This window comes from Elaeis guineensis, chromosome 3 (assembly GCF_000442705.2).
Source record: "Elaeis guineensis isolate ETL-2024a chromosome 3, EG11, whole genome shotgun sequence".
Taxonomy (NCBI): Eukaryota; Viridiplantae; Streptophyta; class Magnoliopsida; order Arecales; family Arecaceae; genus Elaeis; species Elaeis guineensis.
In genome coordinates, this window is record NC_025995.2 from 74,406,924 (window position 1) to 74,412,143 (window position 5,220).

The window sequence follows — 5,220 nt, forward strand, 5'->3', positions numbered from 1 at the left end:
AGCCCTAGTTTTTATATAATTGTGCCAATTGGTGAATGTTTTAATGTATTTTTTTAATGATTTGCAGCATGGATGTAGTTGTTGTGGTTGTTATTCATCATGGTAGATCATTTGTTAACCATCCTATATTTGATTATGTTGGTGGATCAGTGGTAGAGATAGATGATATTAATATTGATAAAGTATCATATTTTGATATCATTGATAAGTTAAATGAGTTGGCTTACAATAATGTAGACAAAGTGCACTGTGGGGTACCAGGAAGGGATTTGAAGCATAGTCCTAGACTTTTATATTATGACCAACAAGTTTTTGAGACATTTAATCAAGTCAACAATGGGGGTATAGTGTAAAATAACATGGTAGAATGTTTTAACTCATATATTTTGAAGAGCAGAGATAGGCTCATTATCACAATACTGGAAGAGATCAGGATCCTTACGATGATCAGGTTAAGATAGAAAAGGGAAGAGCTAAAGAATTTCAGTGGTCCCATATGTCCTATCATCCAAGCAAAGGTAGAGAAATCCAAGGTTGATAGCAAATATTATACTTTAACTTACAATAAAAGGAGTGGTTATGAAATGAGGCATGGGATTGATAGTTGGATTATTGATCCAGAAAAAAGAATCTGTAGCTGTAGGTCATGGCAGCTTAGGGGAATCCCATGGCCCCATGCAGTGATAGTTATATGGTATAATAAGCGAAATGTAGAAGATTATATGGCTCACTGATTTAGAACTGAAACATATAGGAAGATATATGATTATATCATAGAGCCAGTCAATGGACCAAAATTATGGGCAAAGACTGGGTATGAGCCACCAGAACTACCATCACTTAGAAGACCCCCTGGTAGACCTAAAAAGCAGAGAAGAAGAGACTTGGAAGAGCCTAAGAATCCATATAGGCTATCTAAGAAGGGGGAAACAGGGACTTGCTCCAAGTATCGCATGGTTGGCCATAATAAAAGAGTATGTAAGGGTCCATTTGTAGCTCCTACCAATAGCCAAGGGAGGAAGAGATAAGGTGCACGTAATAAGAGAGGTAGTGCATCAGTCCACAGCTCCCAAGAGACAGTGCAGGTATATGTTTGCATGTATTTACTTTAAATTAGTCTATAGGTCCCAAGATTTTTCTTTTACTATCTAATTGACTGTGAGTTTAGGTGTGGTGCTTTCAAGCCTTGAAAGCTGATGAAAAAAGATAAGGTATGAAGAAACATCAGAGCATCACTTAGTAGTCGAGCCGACTCGAGCTCTGAAAGAGCCGGTTCGGACAGTAGATAGAGAGCTGTATTTCTAGCATTAGTAGATGACATAACTATCGAGCTGGTTTAATTATAGGTCAAGCTGGCTCGGATCCAGATCGAGTCAACTCGAATCTTGAGAGACGTGGCTCTGACAGGAGAACAGAAGGTGCATTTTTTGACACGCTGCGGCAAGATGTGCCAGAGTCGGCTCGACCCTGACAGAGCTGGCTCGACGATACGGACAGAAGACTTATGGGATTCTGGTTTGAGCTAGAATTAGACTTAATTCTAGTGACTTAAGACCTTGATTTGGAAGGTTTTAAGGAGCTAATCCAAGGATTAGACTAGGGGTTTAGTTTAATGGGTATACAAGAAAGTCATGGGTGTAGATGGGCTTGAGAATTGTACTAAATTGGGTTAGCGGGGGAGTTTTTGGTTTGGATCAAATTGACCATTATATATATAATTTTGTATACATTTTGATGGAATTGAATCAGAATAGAAGTCTTTTCTCCCTAATTACTCTCTCTCTCCCTCTCTTATATTTCTTCTCTTCTCTTTCTCATGTCTAGGGTTCTTCTAGGCCCGATCTGATCCACCATCAAGATTTTTCTTCCATCCTTGTTGCTGCTTTCATGATCTACGATCAGTAAAAAAAGATCTGATCCTAGCAACAATTGGTATCAGAGCTCTAGAGCTAATCTAGTGGAGAAAATATCTTGGATGCTTAATTTGAATAAGGATCTACTTTGATCTTGAGTAATCTGTCCTGTTTTACCCAGAATTATATAGATTTATGAGTATTTCTTGTATTAGAATGAAATCTGTGTGGAATAACATCAAGTATCTTGAGGCAGACTTTGAGAAGTTTGATGGCAAGAAAAATTTCACCTTTTGGTAGTAAAGGATGAAGGATCTGTTAGTTCAGAACAGAATTTACAAGGTCTTGATTAGGAATAGGTCTGAAAAGATTTTTATTAAGATTGAAAAGAATTGGAGGAAATAGCTTTTAGCACAATTAGAATATACCTTGCTGATGAGTTTTATCTGAGATTAGTATAGAGACCACTCAAAAGGGCTCTGAAAGAAGCTTGAGAACATATACATGGGCAAGAACATGACAAATAAATTATGGTTGAAGAAGTAACTATTGTTTGAGGATGTCCGAAGGAGAAGATCTGATTGCCCACATCTAGAAATTCAATCAAGTTTGCTTAGATGTCATCAGCTTTGATGTGAAGATTGATGAGAAGGATAGAGCTCTCCTGTTGTTGTGTTCGTTGTCAGTTTCTAATGATGGTCTCATCACTACTTTGATGTATGGAAAAGAGATCCTGAATTTTGAAAAGTGGTTGGAGTTCTTATGTTAAATAAGCAGCGAGAGAAGCTATGTAAAGATAGCCCTAACACAAAGGTGCTTGTTGTGAATGAGAGGCAAGGAAGACCTAAAAGAGGACTCGACATAAGTCTAAGGACAGATCAAAGTCTCAAAAAAATTTGAAGGCTGTGAAATGCTACAAGTGTCATCAGCTCGGTTATCTAAGAAGGAATTGCCCACTTCTAAAGAATGAGAAGAGGAAGGACAAGATTGGATCAACCAGTGAAGTGGTGTTCTATCATCTGAAGACAGTGGAGATGATGTACTGGTAGTATCAGATGGGGCAGTAGAGTTTGATAGCCATTAGACACTTGATTCAACATGTTTCCAACATTATACTGCATATCGTGATTGGTTTGCTTCTTATGAGAAATCAAATGGTGGTAATGTGAATCTTGGAGATGATCACCCATGTAGAGTGGTTGGTGTTAGTGTTTTCAAGGTGAGGATGTATGATGGATCATATGGACACTTACCAATGTGAAGCATGTACCGGAACTGAAGAAGAATTTGATATCCCTAGATTACTTAGAGAAGTAGGGATATATTTTCAGTTGTCAGTCGGGGAGTGGGTGTTTGAAGATCTCCAAAGTACTTTGGTGGTGATGAAAAGAAGAAAACTAAGCAATAACTTATATAGGATGGAAGGCTCAGTGGTTATCGATAGTACAAAGGCTTCTACAGCAGCACAGAAGGAGCAGTTCGCCTATCAATTGTGGCACTATCGTGTGGGTCACATGAGTGACTAGGGACTCATGGAATTGAGTAGGAGAGGACTGATTCCACACTCAAGAAGGAGGGTGATGACCTTTGTGAGCCTTGTATCTATGGCAAACAGCATAAAATAAAGTTTGCTAGTAGTTCAAAATGGAGTGAAGCTATTTTGGAGCTTGCTCACTCGGATGTATGGGACCAGCACCTATTGTAGCTCAGGATGGAGCTAGATATTTTGTCATCTTTATAGATGACTTCTTCAAGAGAGTTTGGGTGTATATGATCAAGAAAAAATTAGAGGTGTTTACTCAGTTTAAGATCTGAATAGCTGAGATGGAGAAGGAGATAGAACAGCTAGTGAAGTGTTTAAGGTTTGATAATGGAGGGGAGTACACAAGTCTCGAGTTCAGGAGATACTATGAGAAAAATGATATCAAGTGCCATTACATAGTAAGGATGACCCCTCAACAGAATAGTATCATGGAGAGGATGAACTGAATGCTAACTGAGAAGATCAGGAGCTTGAGACTGCAAGCATCACTGCCCGAGTCTTTTTGGGGTGATGCTTTAACATTTGCTTGTTTTCTTGTTAACAGGTCTCCCCATAGATCACTCAATAAAGGACTTCCAGAGGAAGTTTGAAGTGGAAAGAAGATGGAGCTTGGCCATTTGAAAGTATTCGGCTATCCGGTTTATGCTTTGGTAGAGGAAGCTGAATGGAGCAAGTTGGACCTGAAGTCACAGAAGATGATCTTCATCGGGTATCCTGCAGGTGTGAAGGGTTACTTGCTATGGGATCCACATTCTCAGAAGTATGTCATTAGCAAGAATGTGATCTTTGATAAAAAGAGCATCTTGAAAAGCCAAAAATGCTAATGGAGCAAGAAAGACAGCTCAGGACAGCAGTGAACAGCACTCGCAGTCAGGTGATTTGCCTTCAACTTTAGGCTCGAAACATGTTCAATTTGAAGTAGAGTTGGGAAGGCATGGTCATACACTTGTGGAGGATCAGTGAGGAGAGGATGTTGTCTGAGAGATAGTGCAGAGGCAGCCATAGGTAGTAGACATGCAGGATACAGCAAGAGGAGTGGCACTGCATAAGCCAAAGCACATTGTTTATAAATCGATGAGATATGGCATTGATGAGATGATTTTCTATGCTCTCATCACTGCTAATGTGATCCAGAACATTTGAGGAGGCCATGGAGAGTCTAGATCGAGATTCATGGATGTAGGCAGGATGGAGGAGAGGGAGTCTCTCAGGAAGAACCGGATATGGCAGTTGGCGTATCTACCAAAGGATGCTTGACCCATTGGCTCCAAATGGGTTTATACCAGAAAGGAGGCACCTTCAGAGCAAGATGGAGCGAGGTACAAGGCTAAGCTAGTATCCAAAGGGTACTCATCGAGAGAAAGAGTTGATTATATAAAGATATTCTCTCCGATCGTCAGACATACATCTATCAGGATGTTGTTGAGCATTATTGTAGCACAAGATCTGGAATTGGAGCAGATGGATGTGAAGATGGCATTCCTTCATGTCATTTAGAGAAGAGCATTTATATGGAGCAGCCAAAGGAGTTTAGAGAATCTGGATCAGATGGAATGGTTTGTTTGCTGAAGAAATCACTGTACGGATTGAAACAGTCTCCTAGACATGGTACAAGCAATTTGACACTTATGTGAGGAGTATTGTCTTTTCAATGTGATTATGATCCAGTGTGTATGTTAGATCTCTGGATGATGGATCTAGGATATATTTACTTTTGAATGTAGATGATATATTGATTGCATGCTAGAGTTAAGAAATTATGCAGGAGTTGAAAGAAGCTTTGTCTTGAGAGTTTGAGATGAAGATTTGGGGCCTGCACGAAAA